The sequence below is a fragment of the Hoplias malabaricus genome, chromosome 3 (genome assembly GCF_029633855.1).
Source record: "Hoplias malabaricus isolate fHopMal1 chromosome 3, fHopMal1.hap1, whole genome shotgun sequence".
Lineage (NCBI taxonomy): Eukaryota > Metazoa > Chordata > Actinopteri > Characiformes > Erythrinidae > Hoplias > Hoplias malabaricus.
This window is the reverse complement of record NC_089802.1, coordinates 80,344,341-80,371,219: the sequence shown is the minus strand read 5'-3', so window position 1 is coordinate 80,371,219 and position 26,879 is coordinate 80,344,341. Positions and strand designations below refer to the sequence as shown.

The following is a 26,879-nucleotide window of genomic DNA, read 5'->3' as shown; positions in this document are numbered from 1 at the left end:
GGTGATTGTGTGAGGGACTGGGTGAGTCTGTGGGTGACTGGGTGAGTGTGTAAGTGACTGGGTGATTGTATGAATGACTGAGTGAGTGTGTGAGTGACTGAGTGAGAGTGTGAGTGTGTGAGTGACTGGGTGAGTGTGTGAGTGACTGGGTGATTGTATGAGTGACTGTGTGAGTGTGTGAGTGACTGCGTGATTGTATGAGTGACTGGGTGAGTGTGTGAGTGACTGAGTGAGAGTGTGAGTGTGTGAGTGACTGGGTGAGTGTGTGAGTGACTGGGTGATTGTATGAGTGACTGTGTGAGTGTGTGAGTGACTGCGTGATTGTATGAGTGACTGGGTGAGTGTGTGAGTGACTGGGTGAGTGTGTGAGTGACTGGGTGATTGTATGAATGACTGGGTGAGTGTGTGAGTGAGTGTGTGAGTGACTGGGTGAGTGTGTGGTGACTGGGTGATTGTATGAGTGACTGTGTGAGTGTGTGAGTGACTGCGTGATTGTATGAGTGACTGTGTGAGTGTGTGAGTGACTGCGTGATTGTATGAGTGACTGTGTGAGTGTGTGAGTAAGTGCGTGATTGTATGGGTGACTGGGTGAGTGTGTGAGTGACTGTGTGAGTGTGTGAATGAATGGGTGATTGTATGAATGAGTGGGTGAGTGTGTGAGTGACTGGGTGATTGTATGAATGACTGAGTGAGTGTGTGAGTGACTGTGTGAGTGTGTGAATGAATGGGTGATTGTATGAATGAGTGGGTGAGTGTGTGAGTGACTGGGTGATTGTATGAATGACTGAGTGAGTGTGTGAGTGACTGGGTGAGAGTGTGAGTGACTGGGTGAGTGTGTGAGTGACTGGGTGATTGTATGAGTGACTGTGTGAGTGTGAGTGACTTCGTGATTGTATGAGTGACTGGGTGAGTGTGTGAGTGACTGGGTGATTGTATGAATGAGTGGGTGAGTGTGTGAGTGACTGGGTGAGTGTGAGAAATTGTGGATTAATGTGTGAACAAGTTCTGTGCTGTTGTGTTTGAAGTAGACAGATCAAACCCTGAACAAAGTGCATTACTCTGTTTACACTCAGATATTATATGGGACATTCATTCTGTCGTCATCCCCAGTGTGTGTGTGTGTGTGTGTGTGTGTGTGTAAATGTAAACAGACCGCTGAACCCATCTTGATTTCACACAATGAGCTTTATTGTTGTCTCAAATGGAAGCAGCTTGTGTAATTTTAGTGATGTATTAGTTCCTTCCAGTTGAGCTGGCAGCACCTCAGGGGGTCACAAAGGCCAAGATTAAGCCCCGCCCATTTTATTGTTAAGGCTTAATGAGCCTCGTGTTTATGCCATTATAGCAACACTAATCTGTCCTGAGATTACATTTATATTCATAGGACACCACTGCATTAAAGAACCATAACTCCAACTCCCTACATCTCAACACACTCAGAGGAGAACACTAACACCCCAACACTGTCTCTACAGCTCAACACACTCAGAGAACACTAACATCCCAACACTGTCCCTACAGCTCAACACACTCAGAGAACACTAACATCCCAACACTGTCTCTACAGCTCAACACACTCAGAGAACACTAACATCCCAACACTGTCCCTACAGCTCAACACACTCAGAGGAGAACACTAACATCCCAACACTGTCTCTACAGCTCAACACACTCAGAGGAGAACACTAACATCCCAACACTGTCTCTACAGCTCAACACACTCAGAGGAGAACACTAACATCCCAACACTGTCTCTACAGCTCAACACACTCAGAGAACACTAACATCCCAACACTGTCTCTACAGCTCAACACACTCAGAGGAGAACACTAACACCCCAACACTGTCCCTACAGCTCAACACACTCAGAGGAGAACACTAACACCCCAACACTGTCTCTACAGCTCAACACACTCAGAGAACACTAACATCCCAACACTGTCCCTACAGCTCAACACACTCAGAGGAGAACACTAACATCCCAACACTGTCTCTACAGCTCAACACACTCAGAGGAGAACACTAACACCCCAACACTGTCTCTACAGCTCAACACACTCAGAGGAGAACACTAACATCCCAACACTGTCTCTACAGCTCAACACACTCAGAGGAGAACACTAACATCCCAACACTGTCTCTACAGCTCAACACACTCAGAGGAGAACACTAACATCCCAACACTGTCCCTACAGCTCAACACACTCAGAGGAGAACACTAACACCCCAACACTGTCTCTACAGCTCAACACACTCAGAGGAGAGCACTAACATCCCAACACTGTCTCTACAGCTCAACACACTCAGAGGAGAACACTAACATCCCAACACTGTCTCTACAGCTCAACACACTCAGAGGAGAACACTAACATCCCAACACTGTCCCTACAGCTCAACACACTCAGAGGAGAACACTAACATCCCAACACTGTCTCTACAGCTCAACACACTCAGAGGAGAACACTAACACCCCAACACTGTCTCTACATCTCAACACACTCAGAGGAGAACACTAACACCCCAACACTGTCTCTACAGCTCAACACACTCAGAGAACACTAACATCCCAACACACTCAGAGGAGAACACTAACACCCCAACACTGTCTCTACAGCTCAACACACTCAGAGGAGAACACTAACATCCCAACACTGTCTCTACAGCTCAACACACTCAGAGGAGAACACTAACATCCCAACACTGTCTCTACAGCTCAACACACTCAGAGGAGAACACTAACACCCCAACACTGTCTCTACAGCTCAACACACTCAGAGAACACTAACATCCCAACACTGTCCCTACAGCTCAACACACTCAGAGGAGAACACTAACACCCCAACACTGTCTCTACAGCTCAACACACTCAGAGGAGAACACTAACATCCCAACACTGTCTCTACAGCTCAACACACTCAGAGGAGAACACTAACATCCCAACACTGTCCCTACAGCTCAACACACTCAGAGGAGAGCACTAACACCCCAACACTGTCTCTACAGCTCAACACACTCAGAGGAGAGCATTAACACCCCAACACTGTCTCTACAGCTCAACACACTCAGAGGAGAACACTAACATCCCAACACTGTCTCTACAGCTCAACACACTCAGAGGAGAACACTAACACCCCAACACTGTCTCTACAGCTCAACACACTCAGAGGAGAGCACTAACATGCCAACACTGTCTCTACAGCTCAACACACTCAGAGGAGAACACTAACATCCCAACACTGTCTCTACAGCTCAACACACTCAGAGGAGAACACTAACATCCCAACACTGTCTCTACAGCTCAACACACTCAGAGGAGAACACTAACATCCCAACACTGTCTCTACAACTCAACACACTCAGAGGAGAACACTAACATCCCAACACTGTCTCTACAGCTCAACACACTCAGAGGAGAACACTAACATCCCAACACTGTCTCTACAGCTCAACACACTCAGAGGAGAACACTAACATCCTAACACTGTCTCTACAGCTCAACACACTCAGAGGAGAGCATTAACACCCCAACACTGTCTCTACAGCTCAACACACTCAGAGGAGAGCATTAACACCCCAACACTGTCCCTACAGCTCAACACACTCAGAGGAGAGCATTAACACCCCAACACTGTCTCTACAGCTCAACACACTCAGAGGAGAGCATTAACACCCCAACACTGTCTCTACAGCTCAACACACTCAGAGGAGAACACTAACACCCCAACACTGTCCCTACAGCTCAACACACTCAGAGGAGAACACTAACACCCCAACACTGTCTCTACAGCTCAACACACTCAGAGGAGAACACTAACATCCCAACACTGTCTCTACAGCTCAACACACTCAGAGGAGAACACTAACACCCCAACACTGTCTCTACAGCTCAACACACTCAGAGGAGAACACTAACATCCCAACACTGTCTCTACAGCTCAACACACTCAGAGGAGAACACTAACATCCCAACACTGTCTCTACAGCTCAACACACTCAGAGGAGAACACTAACATCCCAACACTGTCTCTACAGCTCAACACACTCAGAGAACACTAACACCCCAACACTGTCTCTACAGCTCAACACACTCAGAGGAGAACACTAACATCCCAACACTGTCTCTACAGCTCAACACACTCAGAGGAGAACACTAACATCCCAACACTGTCTCTACAGCTCAACACACTCAGAGAACACTAACACCCCAACACTGTCTCTACAGCTCAACACACTCAGAGGAGAACACTAACACCCCAACACTGTCTCTACAGCTCAACACACTCAGAGGAGAACACTAACACCCCAACACTGTCTCTACAGCTCAACACACTCAGAGGAGAACACTAACATCCCAACACTGTCTCTACAGCTCAACACACTCAGAGGAGAACACTAACATCCCAACACTGTCTCTACAGCTCAACACACTCAGAGGAGAACACTAACATCCCAACACTGTCTCTACAGCTCAACACACTCAGAGAACACTAACACTCCAACACTGTCTCTACAGCTCAACACACTCAGAGGAGAACACTAACATCCCAACACTGTCTCTACAGCTCAACACACTCAGAGGAGAACACTAACATCCCAACACTGTCTCTACAGCTCAACACACTCAGAGAACACTAACACCCCAACACTGTCTCTACAGCTCAACACACTCAGAGGAGAACACTAACACCCCAACACTGTCTCTACAGCTCAACACACTCAGAGGAGAACACTAACATCCCAACACTGTCTCTACAGCTCAACACACTCAGAGAACACTAACATCCCAACACTGTCTCTACAGCTCAACACACTCAGAGGAGAACACTAACACCCCAACACTGTCTCTACAGCTCAACACACTCAGAGGAGAACACTAACATCCCAACACTGTCTCTACAGCTCAACACACTCAGAGAACACTAACATCCCAACACTGTCTCTACAGCTCAACACACTCAGAGGAGAACACTAACACCCCAACACTGTCTCTACAGCTCAACACACTCAGAGGAGAACACTAACACCCCAACACTGTCTCTACAGCTCAACACACTCAGAGGAGAACACTAACATCCCAACACTGTCTCTACAGCTCAACACACTCAGAGAACACTAACACCCCAACACTGTCTCTACAGCTCAACACACTCAGAGGAGAACACTAACACCCCAACACTGTCTCTACAGCTCAACACACTCAGAGGAGAACACTAACACCCCAACACTGTCTCTACAGCTCAACACACTCAGAGGAGAACACTAACATCCCAACACTGTCTCTACAGCTCAACACACTCAGAGGAGAACACTAACATCCCAACACTGTCTCTACAGCTCAACACACTCAGAGGAGAACACTAACACCCCAACACTGTCTCTACAGCTCAACACACTCAGAGGAGAACACTAACATCCCAACACTGTCTCTACAGCTCAACACACTCAGAGGAGAACACTAACATCCCAACACTGTCTCTACAGCTCAACACACTCAGAGGAGAACACTAACATCCCAACACTGTCTCTACAGCTCAACACACTCAGAGGAGAACACTAACACCCCAACACTGTCCCTACAGCTCAACACACTCAGAGGAGAACACTAACACCCCAACACTGTCCCTACAGCTCAACACACTCAGAGGAGAACACTAACATCCCAACACTGTCTCTACAGCTCAACACACTCAGAGGAGAACACTAACATCCCAACACTGTCTCTACAGCTCAACACACTCAGAGGAGAACACTAACACCCCAACACTGTCTCTACAGCTCAACACACTCAGAGGAGAACACTAACACCCCAAAACTGTCTCTACAGCTCAACACACTCAGAGGAGAACACTAACACCCCAAAACTGTCTCTACAGCTCAACACACTCAGAGGAGAGCACTAACATGCCAACACTGTCTCTACAGCTCAACACACTCAGAGGAGAACACTAACATCCCAACACTGTCTCTACAGCTCAACACACTCAGAGGAGAACACTAACATCCCAACACTGTCCCTACAGCTCAACACACTCAGAGGAGAACACTAACACCCCAACACTGTCTCTACAGCTCAACACACTCAGAGGAGAACACTAACATCCCAACACTGTCCCTACAGCTCAACACACTCAGAGGAGAACACTAACATCCCAACACTGTCTCTACAGCTCAACACACTCAGAGGAGAACACTAACACCCCAACACTGTCTCTACATCTCAACACACTCAGAGGAGAACACTAACACCCCAACACTGTCTCTACAGCTCAACACACTCAGAGAACACTAACATCCCAACACACTCAGAGGAGAACACTAACACCCCAACACTGTCTCTACAGCTCAACACACTCAGAGGAGAACACTAACATCCCAACACTGTCTCTACAGCTCAACACACTCAGAGGAGAACACTAACACCCCAACACTGTCTCTACAGCTCAACACACTCAGAGAACACTAACATCCCAACACTGTCCCTACAGCTCAACACACTCAGAGGAGAACACTAACATCCCAACACTGTCCCTACAGCTCAACACACTCAGAGGAGAACACTAACACCCCAACACTGTCTCTACAGCTCAACACACTCAGAGGAGAACACTAACATCCCAACACTGTCTCTACAGCTCAACACACTCAGAGGAGAACACTAACATCCCAACACTGTCCCTACAGCTCAACACACTCAGAGGAGAGCACTAACATCCCAACACTGTCTCTACAACTCAACACACTCAGAGGAGAACACTAACACCCCAACACTGTCTCTACAGCTCAACACACTCAGAGGAGAACACTAACACCCCAACACTGTCTCTACAGCTCAACACACTCAGAGGAGAACACTAACATCCCAACACTGTCTCTACAGCTCAACACACTCAGAGGAGAACACTAACACCCCAACACTGTCTCTACAGCTCAACACACTCAGAGGAGAGCACTAACATGCCAACACTGTCTCTACAGCTCAACACACTCAGAGGAGAACACTAACATCCCAACACTGTCTCTACAGCTCAACACACTCAGAGGAGAACACTAACATCCCAACACTGTCTCTACAGCTCAACACACTCAGAGGAGAACACTAACATCCCAACACTGTCTCTACAACTCAACACACTCAGAGGAGAACACTAACATCCCAACACTGTCTCTACAGCTCAACACACTCAGAGGAGAACACTAACATCCCAACACTGTCTCTACAGCTCAACACACTCAGAGGAGAACACTAACATCCTAACACTGTCTCTACAGCTCAACACACTCAGAGGAGAGCATTAACACCCCAACACTGTCTCTACAGCTCAACACACTCAGAGGAGAGCATTAACACCCCAACACTGTCCCTACAGCTCAACACACTCAGAGGAGAGCATTAACACCCCAACACTGTCTCTACAGCTCAACACACTCAGAGGAGAGCATTAACACCCCAACACTGTCTCTACAGCTCAACACACTCAGAGGAGAACACTAACACCCCAACACTGTCCCTACAGCTCAACACACTCAGAGGAGAACACTAACACCCCAACACTGTCTCTACAGCTCAACACACTCAGAGGAGAACACTAACATCCCAACACTGTCTCTACAGCTCAACACACTCAGAGGAGAACACTAACACCCCAACACTGTCTCTACAGCTCAACACACTCAGAGGAGAACACTAACATCCCAACACTGTCTCTACAGCTCAACACACTCAGAGGAGAACACAAACATCCCAACACTGTCTCTACAGCTCAACACACTCAGAGGAGAACACTAACATCCCAACACTGTCTCTACAGCTCAACACACTCAGAGAACACTAACATCCCAACACTGTCTCTACAGCTCAACACACTCAGAGAACACTAACACCCCAACACTGTCTCTACAGCTCAACACACTCAGAGGAGAACACTAACATCCCAACACTGTCTCTACAGCTCAACACACTCAGAGGAGAACACTAACATCCCAACACTGTCTCTACAGCTCAACACACTCAGAGAACACTAACACCCCAACACTGTCTCTACAGCTCAACACACTCAGAGGAGAACACTAACACCCCAACACTGTCTCTACAGCTCAACACACTCAGAGGAGAACACTAACATCCCAACACTGTCTCTACAGCTCAACACACTCAGAGAACACTAACATCCCAACACTGTCTCTACAGCTCAACACACTCAGAGGAGAACACTAACACCCCAACACTGTCTCTACAGCTCAACACACTCAGAGGAGAACACTAACATCCCAACACTGTCTCTACAGCTCAACACACTCAGAGAACACTAACATCCCAACACTGTCTCTACAGCTCAACACACTCAGAGGAGAACACTAACACCCCAACACTGTCTCTACAGCTCAACACACTCAGAGGAGAACACTAACACCCCAACACTGTCTCTACAGCTCAACACACTCAGAGGAGAACACTAACATCCCAACACTGTCTCTACAGCTCAACACACTCAGAGAACACTAACACCCCAACACTGTCTCTACAGCTCAACACACTCAGAGGAGAACACTAACACCCCAACACTGTCCCTACAGCTCAACACACTCAGAGGAGAACACTAACACCCCAACACTGTCTCTACAGCTCAACACACTCAGAGGAGAACACTAACACCCCAACACTGTCTCTACAGCTCAACACACTCAGAGGAGAACACTAACACCCCAACACTGTCTCTACAGCTCAACACACTCAGAGGAGAACACTAACATCCCAACACTGTCTCTACAGCTCAACACACTCAGAGGAGAACACTAACATCCCAACACTGTCTCTACAGCTCAACACACTCAGAGGAGAACACTAACACCCCAACACTGTCTCTACAGCTCAACACACTCAGAGGAGAACACTAACACCCCAACACTGTCTCTACAGCTCAACACACTCAGAGGAGAACACTAACATCCCAACACTGTCTCTACAGCTCAACACACTCAGAGGAGAACACTAACATCCCAACACTGTCTCTACAGCTCAACACACTCAGAGGAGAACACTAACATCCCAACACTGTCTCTACAGCTCAACACACTCAGAGGAGAACACTAACACCCCAACACTGTCCCTACAGCTCAACACACTCAGAGGAGAACACTAACACCCCAACACTGTCTCTACAGCTCAACACACTCAGAGGAGAACACTAACATCCCAACACTGTCTCTACAGCTCAACACACTCAGAGGAGAACACTAACACCCCAACACTGTCTCTACAGCTCAACACACTCAGAGGAGAACACTAACATCCCAACACTGTCTCTACAGCTCAACACACTCAGAGAACACTAACATCCCAACACTGTCTCTACAGCTCAACACACTCAGAGGAGAACACTAACATCCCAACACTGTCTCTACAGCTCAACACACTCAGAGGAGAACACTAACACCCCAACACTGTCTCTACAGCTCAACACACTCAGAGAACACTAACATCCCAACACTGTCTCTACAGCTCAACACACTCAGAGAACACTAACACCCCAACACTGTCTCTACAGCTCAACACACTCAGAGGAGAACACTAACATCCCAACACTGTCTCTACAGCTCAACACACTCAGAGGAGAACACTAACATCCCAACACTGTCTCTACAGCTCAACACACTCAGAGGAGAACACTAACACCCCAACACTGTCTCTACAGCTCAACACACTCAGAGAACACTAACATCAGCTCATTTTCTCCTTTCTTTCACTGACTTTCTCCTCCTTCTCCTTCCCTCTCACTCTCTAACTGTCTCACTCTCTCTGTTGTCCTCTACCCCGCCCTCTCTGCTGTTTTCTGGTGTCAAGCTCTAGCTCTAGTTTCATTTCTGCAGTTCTTGCGTTAGTCACATTCCTCATCTCCTGCTGATGATAAACCACAGTTGTGTGGTGATGCCCTGAAACCTTTAATGTCAGAGAACGAAAAGTAAAAAGAAAAAAAAAGCTCTGTGACATTTATAAAATCTACGCGTTTGACCTTAAATCAGGTCAGAGTCATGCTTCAGAGACACAGAGGGACACCGCAGTTAATCAGTCCTCCACTAATGAAAGTCATGTCATTAAAGTGTAACTGACCTGAGATTACAGTAATAATAATAATAATAATATTAATAATAGTGCTCCACAGTAGAGATCTTTGTGGGACCTGTAGTTTAAACCCTGCTCTGAACTCGTACTCTTGTCCTGCTTTTGCCAAAGAACCGACATCATTTGTTTCTTTTAATAAACGTCCCCCAGAAGAATTCTGAATGTTGAAAGATTTATTTCTGATTAAAGGCGACTGTAGCACAGTGACACACACTTCACGCGGGGGTCATGCGTCCGGTCGCTTTGCAAATACTTCGAATGAGTCCCTTACGTTCTCATTGTTATTTAGCTGAATATTTCCCTGGTTAATTATGCGTGGTAATTATTGCGTGATTATTATAATTTTCCACAGAGTATTTATTAAAGCAGCAGAAAGATTTGGGCTCCCCCTACAGCTGCAGTGTGTAATTCACTTTTACACCACTCTCTGGAAATCAAAGGGAGAGTGGAGGGAGCGGGAGTTGATTCCTACTCTCTTCTGAAAGTTACATAGTACAGTTTCTGCAGTGCTGAGCCATGAGTAGCAACAACATTCTCACTGTTACAGCTCAGTGGAGCCTCACGATGATTTTGAATCTCACGATAATTTAAAGCAAAAATTCTACCTAATGTTGCTTTAATTTGCCACATTTTTCTATGTGTGTAAGTCGTCCCTCTCCTGCGCTCACAGCGTTTACAACTGATGCTAATCTCACGTGAGCTGCATTTTATACAAAATTAAACACGCAGTAAATAATCCCTGTTTAAACCGTTTGCTACAGTTGCTGTTGGTAGAAATGACTTTAAACACTCAACCTCAGAGCAGGGCACGGGTTTGTTTGCTGCTGAAGTTTCCACATAAAACAACCAGATTAGCGCCTAGCAACTGATTTCCTGTCTTTTATCATCTCAGAAAAGTCCCACTGTGTTCATCAGTGCGTGGGTCAAAAGCTAATACGAGTCTCTCTTACATCAGCCACCCACCAGTGACCGGGGAAACACCGCCTTAAATTTTCTCCTCTGTGTTGACGCTCAGAGATAAAGGCCACAGCGCTGATCAGGAGCTGACCTTAAAGGGCACATACTATAATTTACTATAATTAGAATCACTTCATCAGAGCGTGTTCACATTAAAGTGTGAATCTGGAGCCCACCAACCCACACACTGTGAAACAAGACCCCAGTCAGTTCTCTGTGCGCTGCCTGAGTCAGAAACACAGGATAAAACGAGTCGTTCTGATTCTGCTCCGCTTCTGACATCAAGTGCAGAGACTTTAGAATGGCCCCGCCCCCTCGTCTGAGTCCGTCCAATCACAGCGCTGGACCCGTGTTTATGTGAGAGCGCAAAGACGAGGTTAAACTCAGCAAAACAGACACAACGAGCGCGGAGAAATAAGAGCACTGAGTAAAAACGGAGAAGAAAGAGAACAGAGTGAAAACGGCTAAAAACCAGAGCTTCTGCTCCTCGCTCCTCACTGCTGTGCGCTCGGGGTCGGGGTGAACAGCGAGCGGCTCATTATCATTTAAAGGAACAGGTGCTGAAAGCGGGCGTTCTGAACAGGGCTGTTTACACAGGGGGAGAACACTGCTGTGGGGCTCGTGGGGTTTGGACCGAAGCAACATTAAGAAACAGAACTATGTTTCACTGCAGAGACGAGGGGGAAGTGTATCCTGTTTAACACAAAGCTAACACCAAGATCAAACACTTTAATTGTTTATAAACCATCCACAATTCTGCAGTGCCTTTGTGAAGTGCATCAGACAAATCTGTCAGAGCTGAAGACTGAAGGGCAGCTGCTGAATAACTGTGGGACACACTGAACGTTCAGGTCCATGGCTCAGTCACTGAACAGATATCAGCGCTGGGTCTGAAACCTGACTGAGCTGGGACTGAATGTGTAAACTCCAGGAAAGGGTTTAAGAGGGCATGTGATGCTGATCGGTGCTGGATCTGAAAGGAGGAGGTCAGTAAAGGTTTAAAGACACTCTGCATTGGGCACGTTGACTGTAGGCTCATGTGCAGCTGCTCCACATCTTAGAGGCTTGTCTGTGGAAGTTAGACTCATTCCCTGCAGTAGATTTAAGGTCATTATTCTGTGATTAGAGGCCAGAAGTCGTTGAGGACATTATGGGACTCTCACACAATGAGTCTCAAGGTGTGGGAGTTTATCATCACACACAATCACACCAGCACACACACACACACACACACACACACACACAAACAACACACAACAATACAACAACACCTGCTTCCTCACACCAGCTTCCTGTTCGGGCCGTGGAAATGTGATCAGAGAGAGAGAGAGAGACAGAGAGACAGAGAGAGAGAGAGAGAGAGAGAGAGAGAGAGAGAGAGAGAAAGGCAGAATACCTTATTCTCTTAATACCCTCACACAGTCTTAGACAGAGGAGTGCTCCCATAGGAAAGAAATATCAAAGAATTCCCCCAGAGCTGGGGGATGGGGGCATGGGGGGGTGATGGACGACACTTAGCATTGGGCGTGATTGACTTTAGACTCATGTGCAGCTGCTCCAGAGCTTAGATGTGGTTCTATGCAGATCACACTGTACACACTGCGACTCGCTCAGTGCTGTGGGACCTCCACAAACTTCTGAAAGCTGGTAGGAGTGGATCAGACACAGCAGCGCCTCTGAAGTTCTTCAACACTTCTGTTACTTTCATTCACACAGAGATTGAACAAACCATGGTCTATGTACTGTACATGTTACTGTGTGAGGTCAGTGCAGCTCTAAGTGTGACCCCAGCTCGGGCTGGTTTACCCCCGGAACAGGGAACGCCGTTCCACTGATTGGGTCAGGAAGTGACCGCTCACAGACAATGGAAAACACTTGCACTGTAAGTGTTTCACCTTTCTCCTGAATGAAGCAGGTAACGCCAACAAAAATACAGGCCTCAAATAATATAGACACTCTATAACACAGAGCCCCAATAACACAGACCCCCAATAACACAGACCTCCAATAACACAGACCCCCAATAACACAGACCTCCAATAACACAGACCCCCAATAACACAGACCTTCAATAACACAGACCTCCAATAACACAGACCTCCAATAACACAGACCCCCAATAACACAGACCTCCAATAACACAGACCCCCAATAACACAGACCTCCAATAACACAGACCCCCAATAACACAGACCTCCCATAACACAGACCCCCAATAACACAGACCTTCAATAACACAGACCCCCAATAACACAGACCTCCAATAACACAGACCCCCAATAACACAGACCTTCAATAACACAGACCTTCAATAACACAGACCTCCAATAACACAGACCTCCAATAACACAGACCTCCAATAACACAGACCCCCAATAACACAGACCTCCAATAACACAGACCCCCAATAACACAGACCTCCAATAACACAGACCCCCAATAACACAGACCTCCAATAACACAGACCTCTTATGATACAGACCTCCAATAACACAGACCCCCAATAACACAAACCTCCCATAACACAGACCCCCTATAACACAGACTCCCAATAACACAGACCTCAAATAACACAGACCTCCAATAACACAGACCCCCAATAACACAGACCTCCAATAACACAGACCCCCAATAACACAGACCTCCAATAACACAGACCCCCAATAACACAGACCTCCAATAACACAGACCCCCAATAACACAGACCTTCAATAACACAGACCTTCAATAACACAGACCTCCAATAACACAGACCTCCAATAACACAGACCTCCAATAACACAGACCCCCAATAACACAGACCTCCAATAACACAGACCCCCAATAACACAGACCTCCAATAACACAGACCCCCAATAACACAGACCTCCAATAACACAGACCCCCAATAACACAGACCTCCAATAACACAGACCCCCAATAACACAGACCTCCAATAACACAGACCCCCAATAACACAGACCTTCAATAACACAGACCTTCAATAACACAGACCTCCAATAACACAGACCTCCAATAACACAGACCTCCAATAACACAGACCCCCAATAACACAGACCTCCAATAACACAGACCCCCAATAACACAGACCTCCAATAACACAGACCCCCAATAACACAGACCTCCAATAACACAGACCTCTTATGATACAGACCTCCAATAACACAGACCCCCAATAACACAAACCTCCCATAACACAGACCCCCTATAACACAGACTCCCAATAACACAGACCTCAAATAACACAGACCTCCAATTACACAGACCTCAAATAACACAGACCTCCAATAACACAGACCCCCAATAACACAGACCTCCAATAACACAGACCTCCAATAGCACAGACCTCCAATAACACAGACTCCCAATAACACAGACCTCAAATAACACAGACCCCCAATAACACAGACCTCAAATAACACAGACCTCCAATAACACAGACCCCCAATAACACAGACATCCAATAACACAAACCTCCAATAACACAGACCTCTTATGATACAGACCTCCAATAACACAGACCTCCAATAACACAAACCTCCAATAACACAAACCTCCAATAACACAGACCTCCAATAACACAAACCCCCAGTAACACAGACCCCCAATAACACAAACCTCCAATAACACAGACCTCCAATAACACAGACCTCCAATAACACAGACCTCCAATAACACAAACCCCCAGTAACACAGACCCCCAATAACACAAACCTCCAATAACACAGACCTCCAATAACACAGACCTCCAATAACACAGACCTCCAATAACACAGACCCCCAATAACACAGACCTCCAATAACACAGACCCCCAATAACACAGACCTCCAATAACACAGACCCCCAATAACACAGACCTCCAATAACACAGACCTCTTATGATACAGACCTCCAATAACACAGACCCCCAATAACACAAACCTCCCATAACACAGACCCCCTATAACACAGACTCCCAATAACACAGACCTCAAATAACACAGACCTCCAATAACACAGACTCCCAATAACACAGACCTCCAATAACACAGACCCCCAATAACACAGACCTCCAATAACACAGACCCCCAATAACACAGACCTCCAATAACACAGACCCCCAATAACACAGACCTTCAATAACACAGACCTTCAATAACACAGACCTCCAATAACACAGACCTCCAATAACACAGACCTCCAATAACACAGACCCCCAATAACACAGACCTCCAATAACACAGACCCCCAATAACACAGACCTCCAATAACACAGACCCCCAATAACACAGACCTCCAATAACACAGACCCCCAATAACACAGACCTCCAATAACACAGACCCCCAATAACACAGACCTCCAATAACACAGACCCCCAATAACACAGACCTTCAATAACACAGACCTTCAATAACACAGACCTCCAATAACACAGACTCCCAATAACACAGACCTCCAATAACACAGACCCCCAATAACACAGACCTCCAATAACACAGACCCCCAATAACACAGACCTCCAATAACACAGACCTCCAATAACACAGACCTCCAATAACACAGACCCCCAATAACACAGACCTCCAATAACACAGACCCCCAATAACACAGACCTCCAATAACACAGACCCCCAATAACACAGACCTCCAATAACACAGACCTCTTATGATACAGACCTCCAATAACACAGACCCCCAATAACACAAACCTCCCATAACACAGACCCCCTATAACACAGACTCCCAATAACACAGACCTCAAATAACACAGACCTCCAATAACACAGACCTCAAATAACACAGACCTCCAATAACACAGACCCCCAATAACACAGACCTCCAATAACACAGACCTCCAATAGCACAGACCTCCAATAACACAGACTCCCAATAACACAGACCTCAAATAACACAGACCCCCAATAACACAGACCTCAAATAACACAGACCTCCAATAACACAGACCCCCAATAACACAGACATCCAATAACACAAACCTCCAATAACACAGACCTCTTATGATACAGACCTCCAATAACACAGACCTCCAATAACACAAACCTCCAATAACACAAACCTCCAATAACACAGACCTCCAATAACACAAACCCCCAGTAACACAGACCCCCAATAACACAAACCTCCAATAACACAGACCTCCAATAACACAAACCCCCAGTAACACAGACCCCCAATAACACAAACCCCCAGTAACACAGACCCCCAATAACACAGACCTCCAATAACACAGACCCCCAATAACACAAACCTCCAATAACACAGACCTCCAATAACACAAACCCCCAGTAACACAGACCCCCAATAACACAGACCCCCAATAACACAGACCTCCAATAACACAGACCCCCAATAACACAGACCTCCAATAACACAAACCTCAAATAACACAGACCTCCATTAACACAGACCTCCAATAACACAGACCTCCCATAACACAGACCTCCCATAACACAGACCTCCCATAACACAGACCTCCCATAACACAGACCTCCTATAACACAGACCCCCAATAACACAGACCTCCTATAACACAGACTCCCAATAACACAGACTTCCAATAACACAGACCTCCTATAACACAAACCTCCCATAACACAGACCTCCTATAACACAGACTCCCAATAACACAGACTTCCAATAACACAGACCTCCAATAACACAAACCTCCTATAACACTGACTCCCAATAACACAGACCTCAAATAACACAGACCTCCAATAACACAGACCTCCAATAACACAGACCTGCCATAACACAGACCTCCCATAACACAGACCTCCTATAACACAGACCTCAAATAAAACAGAACTCCAATAACACAGAACCCCAATAACACAGACCCCCAATAACACAGACCTCCCATAACACAGATCTCCCATAGCAGAGACCCCCAATAACACAGACCTCCAATAACACAGATCCGCAGTAACACAGACCCCCAATAACACAGACCTCCAATAACACAGACCTCCAGTAACACAGACCCCCAGTAACACAGACCCCCAATAACACAGACCCCCAATAACACAGACCTCCAATAACACAGACCCCCAATAACACAGACCTTCAGTAACACAGACCCCCAATAACACAGACCTCCAATAACACAGACCTCCAATAACACAGACCTCCAGTAACACAGACCCCCAGTAACACAGACCTCCAATAAAACAGACCCCCAATAACACAGATCCCCAGTAACACAGAGCCCCAATAACACAGACCCCCAATAACACAGATCCCCAGTAACACAGGCCTCCAATAACACAGACATCCTATAACACAGACCCCCAATAACACAGACCTCCCATAACACAGACATCCTATAACACAGACCCACAATAACACAGACCTCAAATAAAACAGACCTCCAATAACACAGACCTCCAATAACACAGACCCCCAATAACACAGACCTCCCATAACACAGACCTCCCATAACACAGACCTCCCATAACACAGACCTCCCATAACACAGACCTCCCATAACACAGATCTCCCATAGCACAGACCCCCAATAACACAGACCTCCAATAACACAGATCCCCAGTAACACAGGCCTCCAATAACACAGACCTCCCATAACACAGACCTCCCATAACACAGACCTCCCATAACACAGATCTCCCATAGCACAGACCCCCAATAACACAGACCTCCAATAACACAGATCCCCAGTAACACAGGCCTCCAATAACACAGACCTCCCATAACACAGACCTCCCATAACACAGACCTCCCATAACACAGATCTCCCATAGCACAGACCCCCAATAACACAGACCTCCAATAACACAGATCCCCAGTAACACAGGCCTCCAATAACACAGACCTCCCATAACACAGACCTCCAATAACACAGGCCTCCAATAACACAGACCTCCCATAACACAGACCTCCCATAACACAGACCTCCCATAACACAGATCTCCCATAGCACAGACCCCCAATAACACAGACCTCCAATAACACAGATCCCCAGTAACACAGGCCTCCAATAACACAGACCTCCCATAACACAGACCCCCAATAACACAGACCCCCAATAACACAGATCCCCAGTAACACAGAGCCCCAGTAACACAGAGCCCCAATAACACAGACCCCCAATAACACAGACCCCCAATAACACAGACCCCCAATAACACAGATCCCCAGTAACACAGAGCCCCAGTAACACAGAGCCCCAATAACACAGACCCCCAATAACACAGACCCCCAATAACACAGACCTCCAATAACACAGACCCCCAGTAACACAGACTTCCAGTAACACAGACCCCCAGTAACACAGACCCCCAATAACACAGACCCCCAATAACACAGACCTCCAATAACACAGACCTCCAATAACACAGACCTCCAATAACACAGACCCCCAGTAACACAGACCTCCAATAACACAGACCTCCAGTAACACAGACCCCCAATAACACAGACCCTCAATAACACAGACTTCCAGTAACACAGACCCCCAGTGCAGTCCACACAGTTGTAATCAATGTCAAAGTATAAGAAATGAGCACCTGGAAATCACTTGGTAACCATGTCAACCAAGCATCCCCAAGTGCAGCACATGATATGAGTGTGACAATGGGCGGGGTAATGGGCGGGGCTAAGGTGGGGAACAGAATCGGATCCAAAACAAAAGCACATGGACCAATGCCATATTTTGTCCGACAGGAAACGAGGAAGTGGCCACATCCTGTCGGGCCAGTGTTGGTTCCAGTGGGAAGCTTCCTCCGGCCTCAGGTCCAGGGCTCGGGGGTCCGGAACTCCTGCAAGGGCTCCTGCCAGCGAGGAGACTCCCATACCTCTGGCTAACAGGGTCAGAGGCGAAGCTGGCACTGATGCAGTGACCGGGCTGATGAAGGGTCAGTCCAGAACAAACACAGTGCAGGGGCTCATTGTTTGGGTCGATTGGTTCCGGCAGCTGCTCTCCTGAGCTTTGTTTATTGTTCTGAGCTTCTTCATAAGTCCAGCTTCATTCATTAACCCTTTACAGAATGGAAACGCTTTAATGGGTCACTTCCAGAGACGAGACCCTGTTCACAGACATAAGTCCAACAGACTGGGCCCCTACTAAATGTCCCCCAGGGTGACTGTGTAACTGTCCACAGGGGAATCTCTGAGTGACAGGGTGACTTGGTGAGTGACTGGGTGAATGTGTGAAACTGTACACAGGTGTGTGACTATGTGTGAGTGACAGGGTGATTGTGAGTGACTGAGTGAGTATGTGAATGATTGTGTGAGTGTTTGAGTGACTGGGTGAGTGTGTGAGTGACTGAGTGAGTGTGTGTATGATTGTGTGAGTGTGTGAGTGACTGAGTGAGTATGTGAATGATTGTGTGAGTGTTTTAGTGACTGGGTGAGTATGTGGGTGACTGGGTGAGTGTGTGAAACTGTACACAGGTGTGTGATTATGTGTGAGTGACAGGGTGATTGTGAGTGACTGAGTGAGTGTGTGGTGCTCTGTACAGTGTATGTTTCTCTTTGAGCAAGTGAATTTGGATGGGATGTGGACACACTGCAACTCTGAACATCCTTACAGAACATGGATTAATGAATGTGTGAATGAATGAATGAATGAATAAATGAATGAATGCATGAATCAATGATGTAGAGCAGCTGCACATGAAGCTAAGATTAATGCCAGGAGTCTGTGTGCAGAGTGTTTCACTGTTGTATTTCTAAGGAAGGTGTGTGTGTGTGTGGGGGGGGGGGGTGTTTGTGTGTGTGTGTGTATTGCAGTGATGCAGACGATGAAAGTGATGGAGAGATAAGAAGGAACCACACAAACAGGAAGATGAGCGCAGTATTTATGACACATTTAACTAAACATTCTTGTTTGTTCTGCTCAAATTTGTGCGTGTTTGTGTGTGTGTATGTGTGTGCGTGTGTGTGTGTGTGTGTGTGTATGTGTGTGCGTGTGTGTGTGTGTGTGTGTTTGTGTGTGTGTTTGTGTGTGTGTGTGTGTATGTGTATGTGTGTGTGTGTATGTGTATGTGTGTGTATGTCTCTGTGTGGGTGTGTGTCTATGTGTGTGTGTGTGTGTGTGTGCGTGCGTGTGTATGTGTATGTGTGTGTGTGTCTCTGTGTGTGTGTCTCTGTGTGTGTGTGTTTGTCAATGTGTGTGTGTGTGTCTCTCTGTGTGTGTGTGTGTGTGTGTGTGTGTGTCTCTCTCTCTCTCTCTGTGTGTGTCTCTCTCTCTGTGTGTGTGTGTGTGTGTGTGTGTGTGTGTGTGGTTAATGCAATACTTTCACTGGAAGATGATTCTGACATTGTTTACATAAAACACACGAGAAATAGAACTGCGCCACTTCACTGTAAAATAACAGCGAACACATCGTTTTTATAGACATTCATTTAATGATTTTAAAATAAATAAAGGACCCCTCCACCATCAGTGAGACATCAGTTGGCTCCAGGAGACTGCCACCGGCCGCCACTCCTCTGTCTTAGTTTTAGTCCCATTTTAGTCCTTAAATTATTAATAGTTTTAACTGAAACAACTGGTTTATTTCATTAAATATAAAAAAACATCATTTTTAAAGTGTTTATAATTTTACAGTTATTATTTATTACACATTTTCATAAACAACAGCTTAAACATAATGTTACATTTAAAACACATTAACATCTAAAATTATGGAAGAAAATGGCCTCTTTTTAAAATAAAATTTGACTTTATTGAACATTAATATTTTAAGTCGCTGCAAAAGACGTCACAAACCGAGACTGAGTCGACTCCAAGTGATTCAATTCTCTGAAATATTGGCCGACAATTGACACGAGTGACTCCCAGACGCTCGACAAATCGATTCTTTGGGAGTCGACTCCGCTCACAGATCTGCCCGCCCGCTCTCGTCGCCCTGACAACAGCAAACAGACGGAGCTCTTCTGTTCTGTTTTTATTTCCGTTAAGATTTTCAGTTTTTAAATCAGAAATAACGAGTCATCTATCAGTCTTTATACTTTAGATTTATCGTTTAGTTTCAATGTTTCGACAAAGAGTGTAAAACATTGTCATAGTCTTTAAATTGTAAATTTGTTCTCGTCTAAATTTCTTGGTAAAAAAGAAAAAGTGTTAATCAGCTAAAGTTTTTTCATGGTTTTCTTTAATTAAATGAACCCTGGTATGGACCCCTGCACCGACCGAAACATTATAACCCCCACAGTGTGGCCCTCGGATCTTTCTGATGTGTTCTGCTGCTTTAACGAGAACTGACTGTTTACTCAGAGAGTAAACACCCCCCCCCACCCCCTCAACACAGGGGGGAAACACTGATCTTACAGAACAATGCGTCCAGGATAATCCCAGGTCCATAAACATGCAAAGCTTCCACAGAAAAGAATAATAATAAAGAATGAAATAATAAAATGAAGTGGAACTTCCCTCGCTGCGCTGCTCCATCAGAGTCAGTGGAGGTCAGAACTGAGTCACGGGAGGAAAGCAGAAGTTCAAAGAGAACTTTATCTCTGTACAACACAATAATCAGCTTTAAATCTGCAGGTGGAGTGAGTGTGAACACAGATGGGAAAATACACCAGATACCAGTCACTCAGAGTTACACAACACTAGCCCTCTCCACCTGCCTTCCTCACAGCAGCCTGGGATTCAGTCCCCCGCTCGGAGAGTAACACTACTCTACTCCCACAAGAGCCGACCGGGGTTCAGTTCTCCACTCGGAGAGTAACACTACTCTACTCCCATAAGAGCCGACCGGGGTTCAGTCCCCCGCTCGGAGAGTAACACTACTCTACTCCCATAAGAGCCGACCGGGGTTCAGTCCCCCGCTCGGAGAGTAACACTACTCTACTCCCACAAGAGCCGACCAGGGTTCAGTTCTCCACTCGGAGAGTAACACTACTCTACTCCCATAAGAGCCGACCGGGGTTCAGTCCCCCGCTCGGAGAGTAACACTACTCTACTCCCATAAGAGCCGACCGGGGTTCAGTCCCCCGCTCGGAGAGTAACACTACTCTACTCCCACAAGAGCCGACCAGGGTTCAGTTCTCCACTCGGAGAGTAACACTACTCTACTCCCATAAGAGCCGACCGGGGTTCAGTCCCCCGCTCGGAGAGTAACACTACTCTACTCCCATAAGAGCCGACCGGGGTTCAGTTCTCCACTCGGAGAGTAACACTACTCTACTCCCATAAGAGCCGACCGGGGTTCAGTTCTCCACTCAGGAATGAAAAGGGCACGTGGGGGGTGGGGACATGTCCCCAGTGTGTCCCGTGGACCTTAGTCCTGTCCTTAAACTCAGCTTAAAACCCATCTAAACAGGAACAAAGTTGGACTTGTCAGATGAGGTTATGAGAAGAGGTCATTTGTAAACAGTGTTATCCTGAGCGGTGCAGGCCTTTAGCATGCTAGCTGTTATGCTAACACACCCAGGCTCCACAGCGGGGCCTTTATGAGGGAGATTTGCAAGTGAAATGACCCCGAACAGGATGAAGTGGTTACAGATAATTAATGAATGAATGATTATAGTGTCGGCTTCACTTTCACTGGACGGACACAACGCTGACTACAACTTTCAGTGAAGCTACTGAAAACGTCAACAAAAAAAAACAGAAAAACGTCAAATCTAAAAGGTGAGGAGTCACTGTGTGTGTGTGTGTGTGTGTGTGTGTGTGTGTGTGTGTGTGTGAGGATGTGGCAGAGTGTGTTTCTGAGAAAATGATGCACAGAATGCTGCAGGCCTCGCGTGAGGTGTGAAAACACACAAAAATACACACACACCCGCGTTTGTTCCTGTGTAACGTGGGGGCATTGCATAGACTATGAATAAATTACCTTAACCCCAACTTATACCTCAACCCCAACCCTAACCTTAAACCTCACCCTAATACTAATCCCAAACCTCAGTCCTAATCCTAAACCCGGGGCAGGGATTAGTACGAGATTTAATGATTTAGGTAGTGGGGACCCAGACTGAATGTGTAAAAAGGTTTAGTCCATATTATGTGATACCTCACACACACACACACACACACACACACACACACACACACACACACACTCACACACACACTCACACTCTCTTCACCTTTCTTTATGTTGTTCTCACACACACACACACACTCACACTCTCTCTCTTCACCTTTCTTTATGTTGTCCTCTCACACACACACACACCTTTACCCACTGCTCCAATAAACAAGGTGCTACAGTGCTTTCTGAGAACGGAAGCAGCCTCTGAGTGTTATTAGAGCACAGTGTTTTTTAGAAACTGGAGCAACACAGAAACATTCAATGTTCAAAAAGAGACTCATAATAAAATGGAGAACAAGTCAAATTAAAGCCACATTAATGCCGTGACTCTAACTGTGAGATTACAGCGTGAGACGAGCGCTCGAAATGTGAAACATGCTTTTGTTGTCATCACACAGAAGGACAGCCAGTGTCACTGCATTAACCCACCCATGGCAATGACACACACACACACACACACACACACACACAGCCGTCCCCAGCACTGGAGGAGCCATTGAGGTTTAGGTGTCTTCCACAAGGCCCCCCACCTGTGGCGGTTGAGGAAGGAGACAGTGCTGTTCCCTCACTCCGCCTGCCCTCTAATAGCCCGCCAGTTGTGGGCATCAAGCCAACAAACTTCCGGCACCAAACCTGTTTCTGTAACCATTAGTTCACCACTAGGACCATCTTAGTGTCCTCTCTGAACTCGCTGAAGAGAGATTTCTGAACGTGTGAAACGTAGAAGATCACTACTGAGTGGATCAGAGTGGATCAGACACAGCAGTGCTGCTGGAGTTTTTAAACCCCTCAGTGTCTGGACTGAGAACGGTCCACCGACCAAAAACATCCAGCCGACAGCGTCCTGTGTCACTGATGAAGGACTAGAGGACGACCGACACACACTGTGCAGCCACAGATGAGCTACTGTCTCTGACTCTACATCTACAAGGTGGACCAACGAGGGAGGAGTGTCTCACAGAGTGGACAGAGAGTGGACACAGGGTTTAAAAACTCCAGCAGCACTGCTGTGTCTGATCCACTCTACACCAGCACAACACACACTAACACACCACCACCACGTCAGTGTCACTGCAGCTCTGAGAATGATCCACCACCACATCACACCTGCTCTGTGGGGGTCCTGAGCGCTGAAGAACAGGGGGAGAGGGGGTGATGAAGTATGCAAAGCCACAGATGAATTACAGTCTGTAACTGTGGAGCGACCGGTGGCTTTAGTTTTCTTCCTGATCACCGTACACTTGTGTATTGGTGAATAAAATGTTTCTGATACATAGTTCTAAGCATTTACATCAGTGTAGACTTTAACACACACACACACACACCCTTACCTGCTGCTTTAACACACTCTCCCCATCTTTCTTTGGACCCAGAGAAGACACCGTCTGTCACTTCACGTCCAGCATCATGTCCAAGTGTTTACCAGAGCTGTTTCCATTATTCTGTCATTAAACAAACAATCTTCAGAGACTGTACCGAGGATAAAACACACTCTCTCTCACACACACACACACACACACTGAGCTCTGTGCTCTGTGTGAAGAAGGAAGTGAGTTTAGGGAAGGTGCATGAAAGAACAGACACATACACACACGCGGGGGAGGAGTATCCCTTCTCTCTCTCTCTCTCACACACACACACACACACACACACACTGCTCAGCGGAAGCTGTTCTCTGCTGTTTGTGTTATTTTTATGAATTAAAGTGCGCAATACACAGCAGGACGGAGCATTAAAGTTGCTGTCAGTCATTTTCACCAATAAACAACGCACATCAAAGGGATGTTTTAGTGCTATTCCTACATTGTTTTCTTTAAAAAAATAAAAATACTTACAAAATATGAAGAAATAAACTGCTTTGATGTCCACAACTGGAGCATGTTACTGATTTAAAGGAACATTGTGTAGCATTTGACCTTAAAATTACAGCTTGAAAGTAAAGTCATTGTGAGGCACTGAGCTGTAGCTGAGAGAACAGAGCCTCTGTCTGTGGCGCTCCAGGCTCAGCACGGCAGAAACTGTGTTATGTAACTTTTGGAAGAGGGTAGGATACCCCTCTGAGTATAGGGGCTATATACCCATCTAGCAGACTCTTAGCATTGGGCATGGTGAGTTTAGACTCATGTGCAGCTGCTCCAGTTGTTAATGTTGTTGTATAGAGGTTATACACACTGGGTACACGCTGTAAACCTTTGGACAGTGTGTGAAACCTTGCAGCTCTCCGCCCCCGTGTGGCCAACAGCTGCAAGCGACTCACACAGTCACGGGCACCTGTTACACACTGGGCTTATCCACGTTTTCCGAGACAAGGGGATTTACCGAATGTTTGTGTGTGTGTGTGTGTGTGTGTGTGTTGGGGGTTTACTCTAGGGCTTTGCGAGGCTGTGGATGACACTTTCCATTCACTTCCTCATAGAGGCCCAGATTTGCATGTTTTACTTACCGTAAGTCAACCCCCACCCCCCTTCCCAAACACACACACACACACAAAACCAAATATAAATAAACACACACACAAACACACAACACGCACGCACACACACACACACACACACATGATATATATATATATATTATGTGTGTGTGTGTGTGTGTGTGTGTGTGTGTATAAATATATCTATATATATATATATATTCACACACACACACACACACACACAGTGGATAGCAGCATATATATATACAGCTCACTGTTCCTAACACCAAGAGTTCATCTGCGTGGTGTAACTACGAGCAGAGGCCTTTACTGCAGTGAAGGGAACACACTCCTGATTAAAGCCCCTCCGTTCAGAAAATAAAAACACCTGAGCATTTAATGTAGGGTTAATTTAAAGACAAATAAATAGTGTTTTCTGTTCTACTGCTTTCACACACACACACACACACACACACACACACACACACACACACTGTATTTACAGTGACCCATAGCAATGTGTTTGACGCAGCTGCGGCTCAGTGTCAAACGCATTGCTATGCGTCGGTTTAAGTGCCCTGCTGATGTCAGACACGCTATAGGCAGCGTCCAAACTGCTCAGGGCCGCTGAGGAACCCCATACACACTCTTTTTCTACAGCCTCTTCAACCTCAACCCAGTGCAGAAAGACTTTTAACCCCCCACTTTGCTTCTGACAAATACCTGACCCTGTTGACCGACAGTTAGCATTGGAAAAGTGTGTGTGAGCTAACAGTGGCCTATTTAAAACATGCCCTGAGGCCTTTAGGTCACGTTTTACAGCTGTATTCACCTCTGGAGGGAAATATAACATTTAAATGAAATATGATAAAAGCACAACACAAAGACAAAATAGGAATAGGAATAAATATAAAATAAAAAATATTTACACAATTAAATGTGGAACCTAAAACCATGTATTCAATATGACGTAATTAAAAATATTTTCTTATTAAATAAATTATATACAAAAAAGAGAAAACGTTATAATATTCATTTTAAATGTTTTTTTTTAATTTACAAAAAATGAAAAAAATAAAACTAAGTTTAATTGGATCAATTATTAAAAGTAATATACAGATAAATATAAAATATACAGATATAGATAAAATGTCCATTTGTTCTAATTTATCCTTCATGTGTAAATAAAAATAATTAGGCTTAAATTAACATAGGTTGTATGTAGATTTTTTTTCATTTAATACACGTTTTGGATTTAAATCATTTAATGTATTTTCAGAAATGATCCTGGCGCATTTATTTTATTTTCTGCTTCATAAAAAAGTCCGTTGGTTTGGACTTTTAAATTATCGCTAGTTTTCGTTAAACGCAGCTAAAAGGCA

At 45.9% G+C, this 26,879-nt stretch overlaps 1 protein-coding gene across 2 annotated transcripts in view; it reads right to left on the bottom strand.

Annotated features, from left to right (window-relative positions):
• The window catches only part of pik3r5 (phosphoinositide-3-kinase, regulatory subunit 5), a 52,778-nt gene extending 28,175 nt beyond the window's left edge, over positions 1–24,603 (bottom strand). For both annotated transcript variants that reach the window (XM_066663678.1, XM_066663679.1), the window contains exon 1: positions 24,413–24,603. The gene's annotated coding sequence lies outside the window, so the exon portion shown is untranslated. The remainder of the gene's footprint in view (positions 1–24,412) is intronic.
• Between the last annotated feature and the right edge of the window lie 2,276 nt (positions 24,604–26,879).